Here is a 23109-nt window from a genome sequence, read left to right as displayed (position 1 = left end):
GAATTTAGAGTCTGGTTTTGTTAATGGTTCCGTTATGGTTGGGTTGGTTGAGACACTCCCAATGTCAGGTGTAACTTTCTTACTTGGAAATGATATTGGTGGAAGTCAAGTGTGTCCAGCTCCTCAGTTGTCTAGTGAGCCAGTGGCTGCGTCCCAGGATTGTGATGTCCCTGATGTGTTCCCTGCATGTGCTGTCACTAGGGCTAAGTCTAAAGTTACTGGTGATTTAGAGGATAATGATGATGATGATGTTATCCTAGCTGACACTTTTCTTGCTAATTTGGACCACTCACCAGATGAGGCAGTACCCCGTAGTGTTGATAATTTGTCTCGTCAAGAGTTGGTTGAGTTGCAGGTTGCTGACCCTGAGTTGAAAGGTCTAGCTAACTCTGCTTACAGTGAAGAAGAGTCAGCCGGTGCTTCTACTTGTTATTATGTAAAGTCAGGAGTACTTATGAGGAAGTGGAGACCCCCAACAGCATCAGCCGACTGTGAATGGGAGGTTGTACATCAAGTTGTCATCCCTCGTGTTTGTAGGCAGGATATCATTAGAGTGGCTCATGATTCCAGTTTGGCAGGACACCTTGGAGTGAGGAAGACTGTGGCACGCATTTTGAAACACTTCTACTGGCCAGGTATCTTCAGGGATGTTTCCTGGTATTGTAAGTCTTGTCACACCTGTCAAGTTGTGGGGAAGTGTAATCAGACCGAAAAGGTTGCACCTCTAGTTCCCATTCCTCCTTTTGAGGCGCCTTTCACCCGTGTGTTGGTGGATATTGTGGGCCCTCTTCCTAAGACTTCTTCAGGATTTTCTTATGTGTTGACCATGATTGACATGGCTACTCGTTATCCTGAAGCCATTCCACTTAGAAACATCTCAGCAAAGAACGTGATTAAGGAAATGCTAGGGTTCTTCACAAAGTTTGGTCTGCCCAAGGAGGTACAGTCAGACCGAGGAAGTAATTTCATGTCAAATGTTTTCAAGCAGTCTCTGAAAGAGTTGGGCATCTCCCAGATCACGTCTTCAGCTTACCATCCCCAGACCCAAGGAGCGTTGGAGAGATATCATCAAACACTCAAATCGATGCTCAAGAAATACTGTTTGGAACATCAGAAAGACTGGGATAAAGGTCTTCCATTCGTTGTGTTTGCTGCAAGAGAATCTCCAAATGAATCACTGGGCTTCTCACCTTTTGAACTACTGTTTGGCCATGAAGTAAGAGGACCCCTTAAGCTACTCAAGGAATGCTGGCTGTCGGAGGAAGATGACGTCAACCTGCTGGAGTATGTGATGAAGTTCAAAGAACGGCTGTCCACTGCTTTACAGCTGGCGAGAGAGAATTTAGGAGCTGCCCAGGAGAAGATGAAGACTTGGTATGACAAGAAGTCCAGGTTACGCCACTTTCAGCCAGGAGATCAGGTTTTGATTCTGCTACCAGTTCATGGGCAACCTCTTCAAGCCAAGTTTAGTGGCCCTTATTTCGTGGAGAAGAAACTCAGTGATGTCAGCTATGTCATCGCCACACCAGATCGTAGAAAGAGCAAGCAACTATGTCACATCAACATGCTAAAGTTATATCACAGGCGGGACGAAAATAATCCAGTCTGCACTGTAGCTGTTCCACCCGAGTCTGCAAGTGAAGCTCTCCCATGCAGTATGAGCCTGAGTGATAGTTTGGGGAAGAATCCTGATATCATGAATGATCTCCAGACTAAGCTTTCTCATCTACCACCCAAGGAAAGGCAGGAGTTTTCGGCATTACTGCAGGAGTACCCCAAGTGTTCCGTGCCACTCCAGGAAGAACCACTGTGTTGATGCATGATGTCGATGTTGGAGACGCAAAGCCAATTAAACTGCCTCCTTACCGTGTGAACCCAGTGAAAGTTCCTCTCATCGAGAAGGAGCTTGGCTACCTGTTGGACCACAAGATGATTGAGCCCTGTCAGAGCGAGTGGAGTTCTCCTGTCACTCTAGTCCCTAAGCCAGGTGGGTCACAGAGGCTTTGCATTGACTACAGACGTGTTAATCAGATAACTAAAACAGACACTTACCCTCTCCCTCGCGTGGAAGATTGCATAGACAAGATCGGAAAGGCTAGGTACATAAGTAAGTTTGATTTGTTAAAGGGATACTGGCAAGTACCTATGACTGAACGTGCTAGGGAGATCTCATGTTTTGTAACACTAGGAAAGGCTTTTGCATGTTCGGTAATGCCATATGGTATGAAAAATGCACCAGCCACATTTCAGAAGCTCATGAATGTTGTAACAGAGGGTTTGGCAGGGTGTGTTGTTTATATTGATGATGTATTAATCTTCAGTAACAACTGGAAAGATCACCTATGCCATGTCAGTAAATTTCTTGACCGTTTGGTTCATGCTAATCTTGTAGCTAATTTATCAAAGTATGAGTTTGGTCAAGCTAAAGTTCAGTACCTTGGGTATGTAATTGGTGATGGACATGTTGCACCACCAGGAGCTAAGGTTCAGGTTATAAGTGATCTTCCCAGACCTAAAACTAGGAAAGAGCTACAAAGATTTTTGGGAATGGTAGGTTATTACAGGAGATTTGTTCTTAACTTTTCTATTCTTGTATCACCACTTACAGACCTACTGAAAAAGGGAGTTGAATTTGTCTGGACCGATAACTGTGAATCCTCTTTCAACAAACTTAAAGCTATTCTATTAAGTCAGCCAGTGCTTGCTACTCCAAATTTTGCTAAGCCTTTTAAGATGGCTGTTGATGCAAGTGATACAGGAGCTGGGGCTGTTTTGCTGCAAGAGGATGATCAGGGTATTGAACATCCTGTATCTTATTACAGTAAGTAGTTCACTCCACCTCAAAAGAACTACTCAACTATTGAGAAAGAGCTTTTGGCCTTGATTTTGGGTTTACAGCATTTTTCATTTTATTTGTGTTCTGGTTTTGACCCCATAGTCATTTATACCGATCACAACCCACTGAAATTCCTTAGTAAGTTTAAAGATAAAAATCAGAGATTGACAAGATGGAGTCTACTTCTTCAGGAGTATTCATTAGACATACAACATGTCAAGGGGAAAGAAAATGTTATTGCAGATTGCTTATCTAGACTTTAGACAGATTGTTTTAGAGTAATAAGAAATTTCCTTTGTAAATTTCTTTTTCTTTGTGGGGAGGTGTTACATAGCCTATGATTTCATCATCCTTTGTGTAATTTTAACGCACAGTATGCTGCATGTTTGATCACGAGCGTGTTCTGCCTCAGTCCCCCCCCTTCTACCGTTATAGTAGAGTAAGTCGTCCTTTCTGTTATTCAGTGCGGGATTGTCGACCGTTTGTCCCCATCGCTTCATTTGCGCGTCCCTCTTACAAGTTGTGTCAGGCTCTGCCGGCCCCTATATAATGAGCTCAGTCTCTGCATCATGGCCACTTAGATCTGCTCCTCATTTTGTTCACATCTCTGTCCTCCCCTGTACAGATATTATTATTGTGAGTGCTCAAGAATTCTCCAACCATCTAGCAGCTGTGTGTAATTTGAGTATAACTATTGTTGCATTTTTTCTTGTACTGTATAGCATAAGTTTAATTTGTAGGCCTAGTGAAGTTTTTGTAATTCATGTAGGGTTCTTTATGTCAGTCATTTTTGATAATAGTTTGTATCTGTAATAATTTATCTGGCATTCACTGAGTATTATCTGGTATCTCATTTTATCAGGGCTGACTTAGATAAATTTACTCTTGCTAATTTCGTGTTAATAGAGGCTATTGCAGTTAACCATATATTTAACCTGTTTTTGCCATTACATTATCCTTATGAGTCCTGAATGTTTAGTTGTTAGTTTGTGCATTAAACTTTAACTTGTAATTTTACCTAACTCTTTTGTTTTGAACCTGGAACTTTGCGGGACAGTAGTGATTTTAGTATTCTCACTTGAAGTGTTCATTATCTCTCTCTGTTTCGTAACAATAAACTCACCCACTAACTCTATACATTCATGGTCATTCACTACTCTCCCCACTCCCCACTACTCTCAGTGGGTTGCCATGCACTTATCTACTCTGTCTCAACCTGTCTCCCATACTCCTCACCCACACCCACAGTCTTTATCAGTTCCTGTTCCCACTTTTGTTCTCATCCTCAAACTTCTCTCAGCTAATTCACTCCTTTCCTCTTTTCATCCCATTCTCAGTTAGCAGTCCAATCATTTATATACTCATTTTTCATTCCATCTTTTCCATTCACTCTTCATCCCCATCCACATCCGTTAGCCACTTCAGCTTTTTCACTCCTTTACCCACACCCACTCCTCGAGTCGCAACCACACCATCACCTATTCATTCTGTAATCTTTTCCCACTTCCAGCTCATATTCAGTCCATTTTCCGCTCACTCCTTACCCAGGCACAGATTCCTTTTCCATTCCTATTTTCACTTCCATTCCTTTTCTCATACCTTCAGTCGCAGTCACTTCCTCATCCAGTCATCTTGTCCTCACCCAGTTGTCTTATTTCTACTCTCCGGACACTCCCTGCATTCTCATTCATTCAGCCACTCCTTGTCTACACTCACTTCCATTCTCCCACGTATTCCTACTCCCTAATCTACTCTCACACCCATTCCCACACCCACGCCGACTCCCTACACACATATCCACACCGATATTGGCATTCATTTCCTGTCAGTATTTCAATCACTTCAAATTTCCAATTTCCATCTGTTCCCCGTCCACTTTCATCGCGTTGCAACACACACCACCCACCCTTCCACAGACATGCCCCTCAACCCTTTGATAACTTATTTCACCACTCAATATTTTTACCTCATTCTTTACAATTCAATCACTTCTTTTTACTGTTACTAACCTCAGACGATTTTTCAGAATGTGAGAAAGGGTTAAAGTTTCCAGCACAGTTAATGTTTTATATTTTATTCCAGTTATCATCAGGCTATTATATTCTTACGAGAGATCTCCCGCAGTGATGGAGGTTAGAAAGTAGCTTATAAACTGTTAATTCTATTTATTTTTTATTTATATTGTTGTACATTGTTTCCACCATCGGAAAACTGTTTTCAGCTTAAAAAGGAACCATTGTTATTTAGTGGTTAATTCCACACTGACACTCTGTAACACGTTGTTCCATTCCTGCTCCACTTTCATACTCACTACCATTCACCATTCACTCGCACACCACTCACCTACTCTCTCACACCCCCACACCCACTCCCTGTCATCATGCACTGTGTTTCTTGTGCTTCCTTATCTCCTACTCCCCCCAGTCTCGTGAAGCCTCCACTCCCTTGTATTCCCTCAAACTCCAATCTTACACGCTTTCTGTCACTCACCCATTCTCCCATTAACCCACCTCACCTTCCTCGTCATTCACATTATCTCGTCCCCACATTGTTTCTCTCCCAGTCTGTATCTTCGCTGTCTTGTGTTTCCTACCATTCACTCACCCGCTGTACACCTACATCATTCATGCTGCCTTCCTTATACTGAAAATCCTCCCTTTTCATCCACTGAATCCATTTTCTTCCACTCTCTCACACCTACGTTCATCCACTCTTGCATTGCCTTAGACGCTCATTATTCCAGGCTCTCACTTATCCACCCCACCTCGTCCATAATTCGCATTGTTGCTTCCCAACACTTTCCCTTCTCCTGTCCCAGTCAGCATCTCCACTCTTCATTCTTAAATACTACAGTTTCATCCTCTCTTCCTTCCATCCCCAATTATAGACGCCGTCTTCCCTTCCTTCATTTTCCTCCTTTCTCACCTAGGGCCTCCACTCTCTCCCATTCCTTCGACACCTGCCCATTCTTTTCCTTGCACTCAGTTTAATTCCATTCTCTCCCATTATTTTCACTTTCACCCAGTCACACACCTGCCCACCCCTCCTCCCTAACTCTCCCTGGCCCACATCATTCATGGTACCACCCTTCCACTTGTATTTCCACCATTCCCAACCAATACCTTCTCGTCCATGTATTTCTCATACCCCAGTCTTTAACCTCTCATTCTCTTAGCCACTTTCACTCATCCAGAGTCTCATTCACTTACCAACCCATCCCCGTTATTCTTCATTATTCAGTCCCTCCCCTATACTTTCCGTTCTCTTACATCAGCGCCGCTTTTTTTCATTCCCAATTGCCCATTTCGTACTCTCCCTCTCCCACATCATTCACATTGTCTTCCCTATAATCATCATCATCATCCTTTCTCAGTCTATGCTTCCACTCTCGCACATATCCTCACACTTTTGTTGGTCCCACTCTCTCCTATACATTCAGTATCTTCCTTTCCTCTCCATTACCTTTACTCTCTTCCACTCTTTTATACGTCTGCCTTACCCACTCTCACTGCCCTTCCTACTGATCATTCACGCCGTCTCTCTTACACACAGTTCCTCCTTTCCCTTCCTGTCTCCATTGCCTCTCATTCCCTCACTCCTCACCTCCCTAATTGCACTCATTCCTTAACTTACTCCACATTCCCCCACATTCCACAACCCCACTCCATACTTCCCACATCCCCACACCCTCGCTCCCCATGTCTCCATGTCCATACTCCCTTTACCTCTACTCGGCACATCACCAATCCCCAGAGCCTCACACTCACACTCCCCGTATTCTTACATTCCCATTCTCCACATCCTTAATTCCACAGCTCCCTTCCCCACCCCTTCACAGCTTCCCATCTCCACTTCCCCATTCCCCAATCCCGTAGTCACCCACTCATCAAATTCTCATATCACTCACTCCAGTCCTCCTCCTTTCACTTTTCAAAATCCTCACTCCCTCACGCTGCTGTTCCCCCACTCCCCACTTTCTTATACTCCTACCCCAACCTTACAGACCCCACTCCCCCACACCCATACACCACCGTTTTACCCTCTTCCTATTTTCCCACACACCTTGCTCCAACACAGTATTTTCCCACACACCATTTTCCCACACCTTTCTCACGCACACCATTTTCCCACACACCTTTCTCACGCACACCATTTTCCCACACCCCCATTTTCCTACACCCACACATTCCCACTCTCCCATTGCCATACACCCTCATACCTCCACTCCCCAGCTGCACCACTCAGACCCGCTGTGCTCAATTTAGCCTGGGCAGGATTCATAGTCTGTTATCCAATATAAAACCAATCGTTGGCGGGTTAATGTATTTTTACCACTCTATCCATCCAGCCAGCCTGACACTCATCCTCTTCCCTTCTCTCCCCACCCACCTCCGCTGCCTGGCAATCCTCCTGCTCTGCCTCTCCCTCACCCCGCCCCCTTCCTTCCTTTCCCTCTCTGCGTGCTTCTTTCCCCTTGCTTTACCCCTCAATTCTTTATTTCTGCGTCTGTCCTTTACTTCACTCCGCTGGTCTTTCTCCTTCTCCCTGCTTTACCCCTTCTTCCTCCCCCCCCCTCTCTCTCTCTCTCTCTCTCTCTCTCTCTCTCTCTCTCTCTCTCTCTCTCTCTCTCTCCCCTCCTAGCTCCCTTCTTAACACAAAGCTCCCTCCCTCCTCCCTCCCACATATCTCAGTCCTTCCTGCTTTTCACACACCCCCGTCCCTCCTGGCTCCCACACACCTCTCCCTCCTCCCTTGTACCCCCCCAAAAAAAAAAAAATCCTCACTTATAGTATTCTTTTGGCCTGTAACAATAACGGAAACTTCTACGCACGCACGCACGCACACACGCGCGCGCACACACACACACACACACACACACACACACACACACACACACACACACACACACACACACACACACACACACACACACACACACACACACACACACACACACACACACACACACACACACACACACACACACACACACACACACACACACACACACACACACACACACACACACACACACACACACACACACACACACACACACACACACACACACACACACACACACACACACACACACACACACACACACACACACACACACACACACACACACACACACACACACACACACACACACACACACACACACACACACACACACACACACACACACTTTTCCATTCCTCGCAGTGATTTCTTTACTCTTACTCCCTCCCTCCCTGTGCCTTGCCTCCTTCCTTCACTCATTCCCTCTGCCTCCTTCCTTCACTCCTACCCTCTGCCTCTCCTCCTTCCCCCTCTCCTTCCCTCTGCCTCTCCTTCCCTCTCTCACTCCCTTTCTCCCTCCCGCTGCCTCTCCTCCTTACCTTGCTTCCTCCCTCTATCCCTCCCTCTGCCTCTCCTCCTTACCGCGCTCCCTCCGTCCCTCCCTTCCTCTGCCTTTCCTCTTTCCCTCGCTTCCTCCCTCTGCCTCTCCTTCCCTCGCTCCCACCGTCTGTCCCTCCCTCTGCCTTTCCTCCTCCTCCCTCTCCCTCCCTCTGCATCTCCCCCTTCCCTCTCCCTCCCTCTGCCTCTCCACTTTCCCTCTCTCCCTGCCTCTGCCTCTTCACCTTCCCTCTCTCCCTCTCTCTGCCTCTCCTCCATCCCTCTCATCGTCCCTCCCACCAACATTCTTATCTTAGTACCATAGCACCTTCTCCTGCATCATCTTCCCTCCTTCTCCCCCTTCATCCCTTCCTCCATTTTATCCTACTCCGTTTTTCTCCCCTAAATCTCCCTCCAGTCTCCCATAGACCCATTCATTCCCATGTCAGTCTTGTACTTCCCTCCATCCCTTTCTCTCCCCTGTCATCCCTCTTCCTTCCTCTCCCTCTCTCTGTTTACTACTCCATCCTCTTTTCTATTCTCTCATCCTCTTTTTCCACTTTCCCTTTCTCTTCCTTCTGTCTCATCTTTCCTTTCCTAATCCTTTCTTAACTTCCCTCCCTCTTTGTACTTTTCTCTCATCCCTTCCCTCCTCTCACCTACCTTCCTCCCCTCTTTCTCTTTTTCCAGATGTCCTCCCTTTTCTTTCCGTCATTCTTTCATTCTTCACATCCTTCTTTCCAGTGTAGTCTTCTCCTCTTTTCCATTGTCTCGTTCCCTTCACCATCCTCTGCGTTACTTTTCCTCCCCCAGTTTTCTCTTTTTCCATCTCTGTCTCCTTGAGTCCTTTCCTTGCGTTTTATTCCTCTTTGAGACTCCCACATTGCATCTCTCTCACTTAACACCATTTCTTCTATTTCTTTTTCTCTCCTTTCCTCCACCCTCTCTCATCCCTCTCTCATTCCGTCTTTCCTCAGTTTCTTTCCTCTTCCCTTACAGTCTTTCTCTCCACATTCATTCTTCACATTTTCGTCTTCTTCTCTCTCTCTCTCTCCCCTTCCGCCATTTCTTTTTTTCTTTTCTATTTTCCCCTCATTTATTTAATACCATCCGTCAGATCTTAAATTTTCCCTTATCTCGTTCATTTATTTTTTCCCAGCCTTCTCTCTTTCTGTCTCCCCTCTTCGTTTTCGTCTTCCTCTCTCCTACTATTTCGTCCTTTGTCTGTTTTCCTTCGCCCATTTTCTGTTTTCTCTATCTACTAATATTAAGTATGGTCCTGTCAGTGTCTTCTGTCTTTCCTTTCCACTTCCTCGTTTTTTCCTTTCTCCACTACTTTCCCTATATCCACCTTCCTTCACTCCTTTCTGTTTTCCTCTTGCTCTTTCTTCCCTCCCTTTTCTTTCCTCTTATCCACTGAGTGACTTCCTCACAAATCTTCTGGCTTTCCCTAAGTCTGTCCTTCCCTGTGCTGTCATATCAATAACCCCTTCTCCCCCATCTCCCTTTACCCTCTATTCTTTCTACCACGCCATTTAAGTGTCTGCCTTTCCTCATATACAATCTCTTTCTCACAGCCTGGCCCCCCCTACCACCCATCCAATAACCCTCTCTCGGTCTTTCCCTCCCCTCCTCCCCTTCTTCATCAGTGTGTCTGCCTTTTCTCCTTGTGTATATTCACTTCTCACTCATACCTCCCTACCTCTTACCTTTTTATACACTGATTTTCCTCCCTCTCTCCCACCCACACCACCCTTACACTCTAGTCTCCCTTCCCCTTCCCCTTCACACCCTTGCCACCCTTCCTCCGACGCCCATAATAATTATATTCTAAGTATCAGTTTTCTAGTAATCTGATCTCACCATTCCTCCTGCACCCCTTTCCCCTGTCTCTAACCTTTTTACCCTACCCTCTTTCCTCATCCTGCTATTCTGTCCTTGACATTAACTGATGGAATAGCTTTTTTTTAGTTATAACCTTTCCTATACAAAACCGCCACGAAAGGACCACCAGGTCTGATGCTGTTTGCTTTCCATTGTGCTCCTTTGTACTCCCTCACACCTTCCCTTATTTTTCCTTTCTTCCATCTGATCTGTTATTATTTTCTGTTGTAAAACTGATATACGAGTAACAGATAACATAGCCAGTGTCGAGTGCAACAAACTGTCTCGGCAGGATCAGTTGGCCTGTTCGTTCTTGTTTTCGTTTTTATTGTTTTGTACTCGTTCGTATTCTTCTACCCTCCCTATATGTTGTCGTCCATTCGTCATCTTCCCTTTCTCATCATCTCGCCCTCACTTCTATCCTCCTACCTTCATTTTACTTCTCTTCCTTCCCTCCCTGTCTTCACCCGTCCTTCCGATCCTCGTCTGCTCTTCTCCCTCCCTTTCCATAAATTCTGTTTCCATCCCAATTACCTCCGACAGTCAACCCTCTCGTCTTGCCTTCCGCATTCCCCCTCCTGGTCATGGTCAGTTTTATTTTTTCAGATATAAAACAATTTTCTTCTTACTTTAATGCTTCTTTGTTGTACATCCTTTAAAATAATAATAATAATAATAATAATAATAATATATAATAATAATAATAATAATAATAATGTAATCATAATAATGATAATAATAATAATAATAAAAATATCAATAATAATAATAATAATAATAATAATAATTATTATTATTATTATTATTATTATTATATTTCAGTATTTCCCCAGGCATGGTGTAGGGGCCGGAATCTAGGTTATAGTAATCCAGATCAGTGAATGGTAAGTGACTGCCTTACCACTCCGGTAGCATTACTTGGTTTTAAATAAACCACTTGTTACAGAACAAGCCATCCGCCTCTTGGCCTCTGACATGTTCGTAGCAAATGACCTTTAGCATGACTTCGTCTCAGTCCACCAACAAAACATTATACTGCCCAGACCCGGGATCGAACCGGGGACCTTTAGATCTTCAGTCTAACGCTCTCCCAGCTGAGCTATCTAGGCCACATGTCGTGACCTAGAACAGAATACTAGCGTTGCTCCTGCCATAATAGGGTTAATGATACCACTGTTAACACTCAGGCCTCTGTGGCTTGCTCATATCTGAATAAAATAGCCTGGTGTTGCTGGAATATAATATTTGAGTTGTCTCGATCGTAAGAGTGCTAGCCATCTTTCATCTTTAACGCCTTCAGCCCAAAGAAGGCATTTATACTATATTCTTCGTACTGCCAGACGGTGGTACTCAACTTTTCTTACATTAGGGGAAAAGCGTTGCCTTCCTTAACTCTTTACTACTACCGGTATATACCTGAACTTGACCAAGATTTTCATCCTATTCCAGCTTATTTTCCCCAGCTCAGTGACAGAACAAGGTATACATCTTTTCTGTAACACATCCTCGTAACCAGCATCATATTCTGTTGGTAATCTCTTGCCCCAGTTCAGGATTCAGGGTGAAGGGATGACAGTTTTACGCCAGTTAAATTGAGCAAATATAGAAAAGTTGAATAAATTTGTTTGTTGTAGCCTAATTACAATAAGCAATACGTCATCACAGTGAAGTGATTAACACATCAGTGGGTCAGCATGCATCGTCCTTTTCTCTAATTAGCCAGTCATATTATCCGCGTGCATTCGGAAAGGAAAGTGAATCAGTCAAATGCCTCATCATTTGTCTCGGCTTGCCAGTTATTCCATCACCTTAACTTGGGTGACATTTTTGTCCGTTTGGAGCTTATTTCCCCTAGTTCAGTGGTTGAATGTGACAGTACTACGGCTTTGCATCCTTTTCATTCCGCTTCTTTATTACCAGCACCGTAATATAGTTTTAACCTCTTCTTACAGCAATAAGACAATGTTGTTAAGACAATACTACGGCTCTACATTCATTCCGTAACACTTTATCGTGACTAGTGCCATATTCTAGCGCCAATCTCCTGTTACAGCTCAGCACTAAAGAGGAAGAGATGGCTGTTTTAAGCCATGTTATATGATAGAGTGCACTGTCCACTCTTCAGCATTCATGTCATTTTGTTTTTCTCTTTACCTGCCTTGTTCTTTCCGACATTTACCTCCCTTTTTCGCGTGTTTTTCACTCTCCTCTCCTTCCCGCTCTCTTGCTACCTTTTCCTTCCATTCCTCTCCCTTCATCCCATCCTTCACTCCCTTCTCCCACTTCCGTCATCCGCTCTTTTTCACGCTGCTCCCGTCTCCTCTATACTCATTGCTTTTTCCCGCGTCTTTTTTCATCACATGTCCCATCCTTCACTCCCCTCCCTCCTTCACCCACTTTCCTTCATTCCCACTCTTGTACATCTTTCACCCTTTCAGGATGTCCCTCTTTTTTCCTCCCTTTCCTTCTCTCTTCCTCTGCTTTCTTCCCGTACTGCCTCCCTCACGCTTTTCTTCCCTCCACTCTCAATCCTTCATCCCCACTCTTCCACACCTCTGCTCTCTCCTATTTACTTCCTTCCTCTTATCCTTTCCTTTTTTTCCCTACTTATCTGCCTCACCCTTCACTCTCTCCTACCCTTCTTCTTTTCTCTCTCCTTTTCTCTCCTCTCCATTCTTCTGCTCTCGGCTCGTCGCGTCTCCCATCCTTTCGATTCTTTTCTCTTCCTCACCTTTCGTTTCCCCTACTCTCCTCTTCTCTTCTCTTCTCTTTTCGTGTCTTCTCCTCTCTTCTCTTCTAGTGTCTTCTCCTCTCATTTCGATTCTTTTCTTCACCTTTCCTTTCTTTTCTTCTCGTATCTTCTCCTCTCGTTCCTTTCCTCTCCTTCGGCCTTTTTCTTCCTTTCCTTGTATCTCTACTTACCTCCTTTATTCCTCCCTCCTTCCATCCTTCACTCTCCCGCTGTTTCCTCTCCCCCTTCTTAACGCCTTTCTTTCTCTCTCCTGCTCTCCTCGCGTCCCATATCCTCCTACCCCCACTTAGGGTGGGGGCCATTACTGTTATAACTTCGCTTTTATGTTCCTTGTAAATTTGGCCACGCCGCAGAGAACCAGACAGGCAGGCAGGTTGGGTAGTAGGTAGGCAGGCAGGGTGACAGGCAGCATGTGTGGGTGGTAGGTAGGCAGGCAGGGTGACAGGCAGCATGTGTGGGTGGTAGGTAGGCAGGCAGGGTGACAGGCAGCATGTGTGGGTGGTAGGCAGGCTGGCAGAGTGGGCAGATAGAGTGGCTTGACGGCAGTCAGACAGGTTGGGTGGTAGGTAGGCAGGTGTGATGGTGGGCAGGTAAGGTGGGTAGTTGGCAGGCACACAGGGTGCATAGCATGCAAAAGTAGGTATTAGGGCAGGATGGGTGGTAGGTAGCCAGGAAGGATGTGTGGTGGGTAGGTAGGTAAGGCAGTCGCTAAATGGGCAGACAGGGTTGGTGGTAGATATGCAGACGGGGTGGATAGTTGACTGAAAGGTATGATGGTTGGCAGGCAGGCAGGGTGGATGGTAAGTAGACAGGTAGGGGAACAGGTAGGGGAAGGGTAGGTAGACAGGTAGGAAAGGTGGTAGGTGGGCAAGTAGGATGGGTGGTAGGTTGGTAGGCAGGGTGGATGTTAGGCAGGTTGGGTAGAAGGTAGGTAGGCGTGTGAGGTGGGTGGTAGGGTGGCAAATAGGCAGGCACGATGGTAGGCAGATAGGGTGGTGTGTGTGGCAGAGTGACATGTACTGTAGATAGATGAGAAAATAGACAGGTAGACTGGTAGAATGGCACACATGCACACAGGTGGACAGGCAGAGAAGTATATTGTTAGGCAGGAAGTTGAATAAAAAAAAGAGCAAGTATGTTATGATTAGGAGTGTTGCAATGCTTAGGCAGGTAGGCAGTGATTAGGAAGTTAGGTGGTTTTTATGTTGGTAGGCAGTCTTCAGGCAGGTAGGAAGTGTTCAGGCCTGTAGGCAGTGCACAGGAAGATGGGCAGTGATTAAAAATATAGGCCGTGTTTAGGGCATGTAGGCAGTGTTTAGGCAGGTAGGTAGTGTTTAGGCAGGTAGGCAGTGTTTAGGCAGGTAGGCAGTGTTTAGGCAGGTAGGCAATGTTCAGGCAGGTAGGCAATGTTCAGGCAGGTAGGCAGTGTTTAGGCGGGTAGGCAGTGTTTAGGAAGGTAGACAATGTTTAGGCAGGTAGGCAATGTTTAGGCAAGTAGGCAATGTTCAGGCAGGTAGGCAGTGTTCAGGCAGGTAGGCAGTGTTTAGGCAGGTAGGCAGTGTTTAGGCGGGTAGGCAGTGGTTATGCAGATAGGCGGTGTTTAGGAACAATAGTTGGTCTGGAAGAAAGTGATTAGATAACAAGGATGCAAGTAGAGAGAGAGAGAAGAAACAAAAAGGAGAGAAAAGGAGGAGAAATGAAAGAGAGATGGCAGAGGAGAGGACACAGTGAGAAATCCGAGAAATTAAAATAAGAGAATGTAAGAAGAAAAGGGAAAAGAAAAAAAGAAAGATTAGTCAAGAAAAGAGAAATAAATGCAAAAAATTAAAAACATAGAAAGAAAGAGCGAAGGAAGAGAGGAGAGAGAAATCTGAGAGATCATAGAAGAAAGAACAAAAAAAAAGACAAAGAACTAAACAGTATAAGCGAAGAGGAAGAGCTGGGAAAGATGTTAAAGAAGTAAAATAAGAGAAAGAAAGAAGAATGTGTGGAAGAGGAAGGGCGGTAAGGGAGGCAAGGAAGTGTGTGGGGGCGGGAGGAAGGAGTTAAGGAGGAGAGTTCCCAGACAGGTAGGAGTCTCTGGAGAGATGGAGGGAAGGAGGGAGGCCAGGAATGAATGAAGGAAAATCAGAACGTGGGAGAGAGGGAGGGGGAATGGGTGAGAAAGACAGGGAGGATAGGTGTGAAAAAGAGTTGGAGAGAGAAAGGTAAGGAAGGGGGGAAGGGACGCAGAGTTGGAGACAGGGTGGGAGAGAGAAAGAGAAGGAGAGACGTTAAGATCTGGAGGGAAGGGAAGAAGGGAGGGGGAGACAGGAAGGGAAGGAGAGCTGAAGACAGGGAAGAAGGTAAGGGGAGAGGTAGGGATCTGTAAAGGGGAAGAGTGAGGCAGAGGGAGAGAGTTAGAAATAAGGAAGAAGGGAGAGGGAGAGGAAGAGCGTAAGAGAAAGGGAGAGAGGAAAAACTGAATACAGAGATATAGAGGAAGCAGAAAAAAAAAAAAAACAGGGTTGGTATGAGAGAAGAGAGGGAGGAATCATGAGAAGGAGGGTGAACTGGTGAGAAAGGGTGAGCTGGTAAGGTAGAAGGGAGGGAGGGTATGAGACAGAATATTAAAGAAAGGGGAAAGGAGAGGAAGGGTAAGGTGAATGAGTGGGGGTGAGTTTGAGAGAGAGGGAAGGAGGGGGGTAAGGGAGAGAGGAAGAGGAAGGAAGGAATCAGGTCACAGGCATAAGAGTGTGTGTGTGTGTGTGTGTGTGTGTGTGTGTGTGTGTGAGAGAGAGAGAGAGAGAGAGAGAGAGAGAGAGAGAGAGAAAGAGAGAGTGAGAGAGAGAGAGCTAAGCCAGAAGCGAGAGACTCTTGGGGGAATGATGGAGAAAAATGGGAAGTGGCTGGTCGAAGGAGGAAATGGAAGAGAGAGAGAGAGAGAGAGAGAGAGAGAGAGAGAGAGAGAGGCCATTCCTGAAGCTCTCCCAAGTTTATGTTGGACTTTCTTTTTCTTTATAATCACGTTAGTTAAGAGGAAAATTTAGTGGACATGATTTAAGAGAAAAGAAGAGGAGGAAGGCACATTGGAAAATGTGATAGACTCTCTCTCTCTCTCTCTCTCTCTCTCTCTCTCTCTCTCCCTCCCTTATGCCACATAGTTGCTTCTCTCCTTATTTGTCTGTTGTCTTTATTTCTCTTTCCTTCATCCATCAGCGATCCTCCTTTCCTTGTCCTTTCTTTTCTTTACCGCCTGTTATTCATCCTGTATCCATTTTTCCACCTTTATCCCCTTATATATTATATCCTTCATCGTTCTTATTGTCTTTTCCTTTCCTCCTCTCCTTTTCCCTACTTCCCTGTCTTCCGATGGTCCTCTCACTGCCCCTGTTTTCTTTCCTTCTTCCTCTTCCTACCGTTCTTTCGTCCATCCATTTCTCTGTTTCTTATTGTTCTTTCCCTGTATTAGTTTATTTTATCCTATTCTTTTTCTTCGTTCATTCCCCCTTTTCCTTCTTGCTTTCCTTCGTTCTCTTTCCTCTTTTCCCCTCATTCCTTCCCTCATATACTCATATTACCTTCCCTACCACACCCTTTTTCCTTCCACATCCCCTACTTCTCCATTCTCTCGTCTCTCCCTCTTATCTTTCCTTCTTGCCCCATTTCTTCCTCACTTCCCTCCCTCCATCCTCTTCCTTCCGTCTCTCTGCTCTTTTCCTTCTCTCCCTGTATGCGTTTTCCTTACTCCCGCCTTTCTTTCTCTCACTTTTCTACTCTTTATCGTTCCGTTCTGTACTCTCTTCATTCTCTTTGGTCCCGTATTCTTTCCCTCCCGCACTGCATTCTTTACTTTCCCTCTCCTCTCTCCTATGTCCCTCACATTTCTTCTCCATTTCCCCCTTCCTTCTTCTCCTTTGCTCTCCCTCACTCTCTCCTCATTATCTTTTTTCTATGTTTCCATAAGACACCTTGCTGTGACATTTAGGTCAGTCCCCTGGAACAAAATTAGTGCCCTTATGGTGGGTCACATTGACGAGGGAGAACATTACAGGCCAAACACTGTGCTGCCACCTGATGTACTGCACCAGCCTGGGTGTTACAACGTAATCAGCGGGGGACGAGGGGAGGGAGGAAGGAGGGAATGAAAGAAGGAAGGATGATGGGAAGGAAAGACAGAAGGAAGGAAGGAAGGAGTGAAAGAAAGAAGAAACGAAGGATGGAAGGAAGGAAGGAAAGAAGGATTGTAAAAAAGAAGGAAGGATAGAAGGAATGAAGGAAGGATTGAAACAGTGAAGGAAGAAAAGAAAGAAGAAATGTAGGAACGACCAAACGAAGGAAGGAAAAAAAAGAAGGAATGCAGAGAAAAGCAGTGAAAGAGGGAGAGCGGAGAGGGGAGAAAGGAGAGGAGACAGAAGGGGGGGAGGGAAAGGGAAGAAGAGTGAAAAGAAATAAAATTACAGGAAAGGAGAGAAATGGAGCGGACTGGAAAGGAGAAAAGAGAGATCAGAGGAAATAAAGAAAACAAATGAGAGGGGACAGGGCAGGGAGGGAGAAGTAGCAAAGAAAAGGGGAAAATGGAATACAAGGCTTCATTGAGAGGCGAGGGAAAAAGGGGGAGGAATCAGGGGACAGGGAAGGGGACAGGACAGGAAAGGAGAGAAAGGAAAGGAAAGAAAGGAATGAATGCTTGGAGGAGGGAATGAAGGAGTGAATGACAAGAAAGGAGATAAGGCAGGAGTGAAATGAGAAGGAAAGGAAGGGAGAAAGGAAGAAATTGAGAGAGAGAGAGAGAGAGAGAGAGAGACTGGATGGTGAAAAAAAAGAAGGCAGTGGGAACAGTAGAAGAAGACAGCAGAACAAAGAAAAGGACAAAAGAGGAGAGGAAGGTATGGGAGAGATGGATGGAGCGAGAGGGGAAAGAAGAGGAAAGGAGGTGAGGGAGAAAAACAAAGAAGCTATAAAAATAAAAGGGATGAGGGAGAAGTAATGTCAGAATGATCATGATGGTGAACTGGTAATCCTGATATCGCAGGTTCGAAGCCCTGGGTATCAAGGGCAGATATTACTGGGATTTAATATGTACAGGCTTTTCTCCAGGGATCATACCTCACCACTTATGTAGATGATGATGATGACGCAGAAGAATACAAAGGAAAGCAAACAGCAACAGACATAATCCTTCCTAGTCAGTATGTTACAAATAAGACTGTGATAGTGGCATCTGATGTTGTAGGCGAAGGTAAGGATAGTAACTGATATGATGGTAAAGAGAGTAAAGCAAGAATCCTCCTCCCACCCATCAATCTCTTAAGCCGAGGTCTCCAGAAAAAAAGTGGAAATTTCATAGGCAAAAGTGAATTTCAAAGGCAAAAAATGTAAAACAATATTCTACACTCTTTACTGTGTGAGTGGTGCGAGAAGGGAGATGAGTGAGTGACTTGCGTGAATGAGTATAGTGGGTGAAGATGATGAAGAGAAATGAGTGACAGAGGTGAGTTAGAGGGGCAAATTAGTGAGTGCATGAGGGAGGTGAGTTAGATGAGTGAGTGAGTGAGTGAGTGAGTGAGGCAGGCATATAAGGGAAGGGAGTGGAGTGAGTGAGTGAGGGAGGTAGGTTAGTAAGGGAATGACGTGAGTGAGTGAGTGTGACGTGGGGAAGGAGGTGAGAGGATGCGTGAGGTTAGAGAGTGAGGGAGGTGAGTAAAGAAGGTGATGGATGTAAGTGAATGAGTGAGGAAGATGAGTAAGTGAGATGAATAAGGGAGATTCAGTAGGCGAGTAAGGTGGATGAGGTAAAATCTGTGCAAGTGTCTGGAATCAGAATCAGACCCTTGGGGGAGTCAGGTGAGGTTCCCTGCTCAGGGGATTACCGACCCCACCTGCAGCCCATTTCATCCTCTTTCACCTGCCTGCCTGCCTGCCTGCTTACCTGCTAACCTGCCTCTGTGCCTTCCTTCCTCTGTTCTTGCCTGCCTGCCTCTCTTACAAGATGCTTTACTTGCCTATCTGCCTGCTAGTCTGCCTTGCAGCCTGCCTGCCTTCCTAATAACCTGCTTACCTGCCTGACTGCCCACCTGCCTTGGTCACCTGCCTACCTTCCTTCCTAATAACCTGCTTATCTGCCTGACTGCCCACCTGCCTTGGTCACCTGCTCACCTACCTTCCTAATAACCTGTTTACCTGCCTGAATGCCTACCTGCCTTGGTCATCTGCCTGCCTGCCTTCCTTCATGCTTATTCTCCTACCTGCTGCCCCTCTGCCTATCTGCTTGCATGCCTACTTGTTCATTTACCTGTCAGCCTGCTTTTCTTGCTTACTTGCTTACCTGTTTGTTTCTCTGCTTGGGTGTTTACCTGCCTTCCTTGCTCTGCCTTATTGATTACCTGCCTGCCTAGTTGTTTACTTGCCTACTTGTTTATATACCTGCCTGCGTATACTTTGTTATCTGCCTGCCTATACTTTGTTATCTGCGTGCCTGTTTATATGCCTACCTGCTTCTGCCTAGTTGTGTACCTGCCTGTCTCTTTACCACCTTCTCTGCCTCAGAGCCCAAGAGAAAGAAAGAGTGACGCAGGAAGAAGTGAAGAAAGGAGGAGGACGTATGTAGGAGAGAAGCAGGAGAAGGCGAGAGGAGATGAAGGAGGAGAGGGGGGGGGGAAGACGTAGAAAGGCAATGAGTTGACGAAGAGTGGACGTTATAGAGAGAAGATAGAGAGGAGATTAAACGGAGACAGGAGAGGAGAGCCAGCGTGATAGGGAAACGGATGGAGGGAGGACAGGAGAGGAAGGAAGGGGAATAGAGAAGCAGAAGTAAAGAAAAATTTTAGAGAGGAGAGAAGAGAAATAAGGAAAGGGGGCAAGAAAAGCAGGTGAAGTAAGGAAAACGGTTAAGAGAAGAGCAGAAATTAAGAGGAAGGCTAGCCGAGAAAAGAGGAGAGGAAGGAAAGTCTGGGGGACGAAGAATGGGAAGCAAGAGAGAAGGTAGAAGAGAGGATGGAGGGCGTGGGAGGGGAAGGAGGGATGGAAGAGAGAAAGTGAGAGGAGAGGAAGGAGCCAATGGGACAGGAAAAGGAAGGCGGGAGTGAGGACGGAGGTAATTTCGTGTAACAAGTAGTGCCATGTAAATTTTGTACACTGGTATAAACGTCTGTCCTAAACTGTACCCCTGGAAAAAACGGGAAGAGACGACCACCTACTGTACCTGTACACTTATTACCTGCTCTTTCTCTCTCTCTCTCTCTCTCTGCATATATAATGTCATTGCCAGCGGATAAACTTCAGCGGTTAGAAACGCCTCGTTAACCCCTTCAGTACGCTGACGTCTTTTTCTTATAGTCTTTTCTTATAATGAGGGTATTATTTTTTTTCTTGTTATGGGTATCGAGCTTTTCCTGTCATATAAAATACTGCAGTCTAACTAAATTGCCAAGCACTCTGTCACTGTGGCATGTTTATTTTGTGGATGAGAGTGGCTGTTTCTCACCTGATACAGTTTTCTCAGCCATTATAGAGTTTATTTTTACTTAAACGTGCCTGCTTTAACTCCACCTTATTCCCGTACAGCAAACTCCTTGATGAAAAAAGGTCTGCAGAGTTCAGGTACACCTTTCCCGCTTCATTGTTTCTTATTACGCCATGTTTTCTACACAGCTTTTCGACAATGATTCATTCACATCTCCCCATCACAATCTCCGACCGTCACAGTCTTATTAATTATCTTTATCCATGTTATAACTAGGTAATGGTAAACTTCAGAGTCTCAGTGTGTGTCATCATCATCATCATCATCATCATCATCATTCTTCCTCGTCGTCGTCGCCATCTGGTTTTCCATGAATATTTAGTGTACTTACATCAGAACCAAAGTTTCTGGATATCTTTCGGGATATGACTTTGAAAATAAATCCCATTTATAGTCTCATCCTCTCTTTGGGACCAGCTACGGTATAAGGTACTTGCATTGGTGTTAACCTGTCATGGCCGGGACAACTCTACCATTGTATTCAGGGTAACGTCAGACTGTTATATTCAGCAGGGAGTGAACCAAAGGAACCAGAGGAAGAAAATGTTGTCACCATTGACCCTGTCATGATTGGACAGTTCAGGTGTTTTGTTCCAGCTAACGCCAGGTGATTTTATTCAGTTACTCCCTTTAGTCCCATGACATAGTTTTGTAGTTTATTCTTGTTGCCTCCAGACGGTTTCATTCAACTTAGGGAATATGTCTTGTAATGAGAAGATGAATGGACGATATATTTCACCTCTTAGATACGTAAAGTCTCTCCTAGGCTAAAAAAAAAAAAAACGTCTGGAGATGGCAAATAGGATTAAGAGTGCGTGGCATGACCCTGAGGGAGTTAAAGCAGACCCTTGATTACTGTCGGGGATGGGCTTTGTGCAGAGTGTAACAGCCATTCAAGCTGCCCTTTCCTTGCCGTGAATAATTGCAGGATCAACCAACAGTACTCTTATCAGTAAGAATTCCTGCGCTGCTTAAGCTAAAGTTTTGTCAGTAGGGTAAGTGAGGGTTGTCTTTTAATTCTGCCAGCCTTCCGTTCAGTAATATCACGGGTACTGTTGTCCAACTTTTCCATTAGTCCAATTGGTTCCGGTAATTCTTGGCTTTAACCCTTACTGTTTTCCTGACATTATTAGAGGTCTGACATTCACACCAGTAACGTAAGTTTTCCCAGCTGTATTCTTAATCGACTAAGTTTTTTTATATACTGTATATATTAGTTTAACGAATTTAAACTAGAGCAGATATTTACCATCTTAAATCAGTAATTAAATTGAATGCGGAAAAGAGGAAACTGTGGCTCTCCCCCAAGTTAAAGGAGCAGAAAAGAGACCAGTAAAAGTGAAACGTGAAGACTGGGTACAATCGGAGGAAAAAGTGAACATACTGTTGCATTGTGTCTGCTTCACACTAAGGGTATGTCCAACACTTGTCTCTCTGACGCATCATATCAAAGAGAATCATTATGGGCGACTTACTATACCAAACTTTTCACAATTTAGGAACATTAGCAGCAGAGGAAAGTGAGAAGAAGAGGTGAAGTATTGGGTGAACTTTTGTCCACGACTGTACAACTACAGTGGTGTAAAGGAGTGACGGTCCAGCCCATCGTACTACAGGGACAACCAACTAGAATGGGATTAGAGAAAGAGTATACTTTGATAACATACCATGTACTGGTATTTGAATAGCAAGGTAACAATATGGCTGGCAGACCATTTACTGTTAAGATTTGCCCCACCTGAATACACTCATTTGATATTAAGCCAAAGTGAATACATGAAAGAATATGAACAACCATTGGTGCAAGGTAAAAGGATCCTCAGATAATAATAACAATAAAAAAGTATTCAATAAACCACACCCACGAAAATATATCTGTTTAATGTGAAAGTTAATTAAGATACCTTTGAAAATTCCCTGAGTTGGTGAATAGTATTTTAGTCAATGACGTGCGCTGTGACACGCTTGTTATATTTTTCCTGCCGTCCCATACCAGTGTTGTGTGTAGGAGACCCCCTTGTTGTGGTATGGTGTGTATCAGCCACCATTAACCCTGTCATGGTGGCGTCCTCTATTGTGTTGTGTGTAGGAGACCCCCTTGTTGTGGTATGGTGTGTATCAGCCACCATTAACCCTGTCATGGTGGCGTCCTCTGCTGTGTTGTGTGTAGGAGACCCCCTTGTTGTGGTATGGTGTGTATCAGCCACCATTAACCCTGTCATGGTGGCGTCCTCTATTGTGTTGTGTGTAGGAGACCCCCTTGTTGTGGTGTGGTGTGTATCAGCCACCATTAACCCTGTCATGGTGGCGTCCTCTATTGTGTTGTGTGTAGGAGACCCCTTTGTTGTGGTGTGGTGTGTATCAGCCACCATTAACCCTGTCATGGTGGCGTCCTCTGCTGTGTTGTATTCCACCTGACGCCACACGATTTCATTCAGCTGGCAGTGAGTATAGCAGCCTGAGAGTGTTGATACTGGTAACATTAACCCTGTCATTTTCAGGATATCTCTTACATTCTGCGCCAGCTACCGCCACACGAGTGTAGTCAGCCAATAATGTGGCATATGGGCCATGAGTGTCAACCATTATTGCACCATCATGTCATTCTTGTTTTTCCATACACCTCCAAAACTCCTCTCTCTCTCTCTCTCTCTCTCTCTCTCTCTCTCTCTCGCATCGTTAACCTCGTGACTGCCAGACATCATTCAGAAACAAAAATAAAACTGTCGTGAGGTAGCAAACATAAACTAG

General features: G+C 45.1%; 1 non-coding gene across 1 annotated transcript; it reads right to left on the bottom strand.

Annotated features, from left to right (window-relative positions):
* Positions 1 to 11138: 11138 nt before the first annotated feature.
* On the bottom strand, positions 11139 to 11211 carry TRNAF-GAA (transfer RNA phenylalanine (anticodon GAA)). Its single transcript has one exon. It is a non-coding gene; the product is annotated as a tRNA-Phe (tRNA).
* Positions 11212 to 23109: the final 11898 nt, after the last annotated feature.

This window comes from Coenobita brevimanus, chromosome 58, assembly GCF_032717465.1.
Source record: "Coenobita brevimanus isolate Jiangsu-jjx chromosome 58, ASM3271746v2, whole genome shotgun sequence".
NCBI classification, from domain to species: domain Eukaryota; kingdom Metazoa; phylum Arthropoda; class Malacostraca; order Decapoda; family Coenobitidae; genus Coenobita; species Coenobita brevimanus.
Note: the sequence above shows the minus strand (reverse complement) of the source record. Positions and strands in the feature narration are given on the sequence as shown.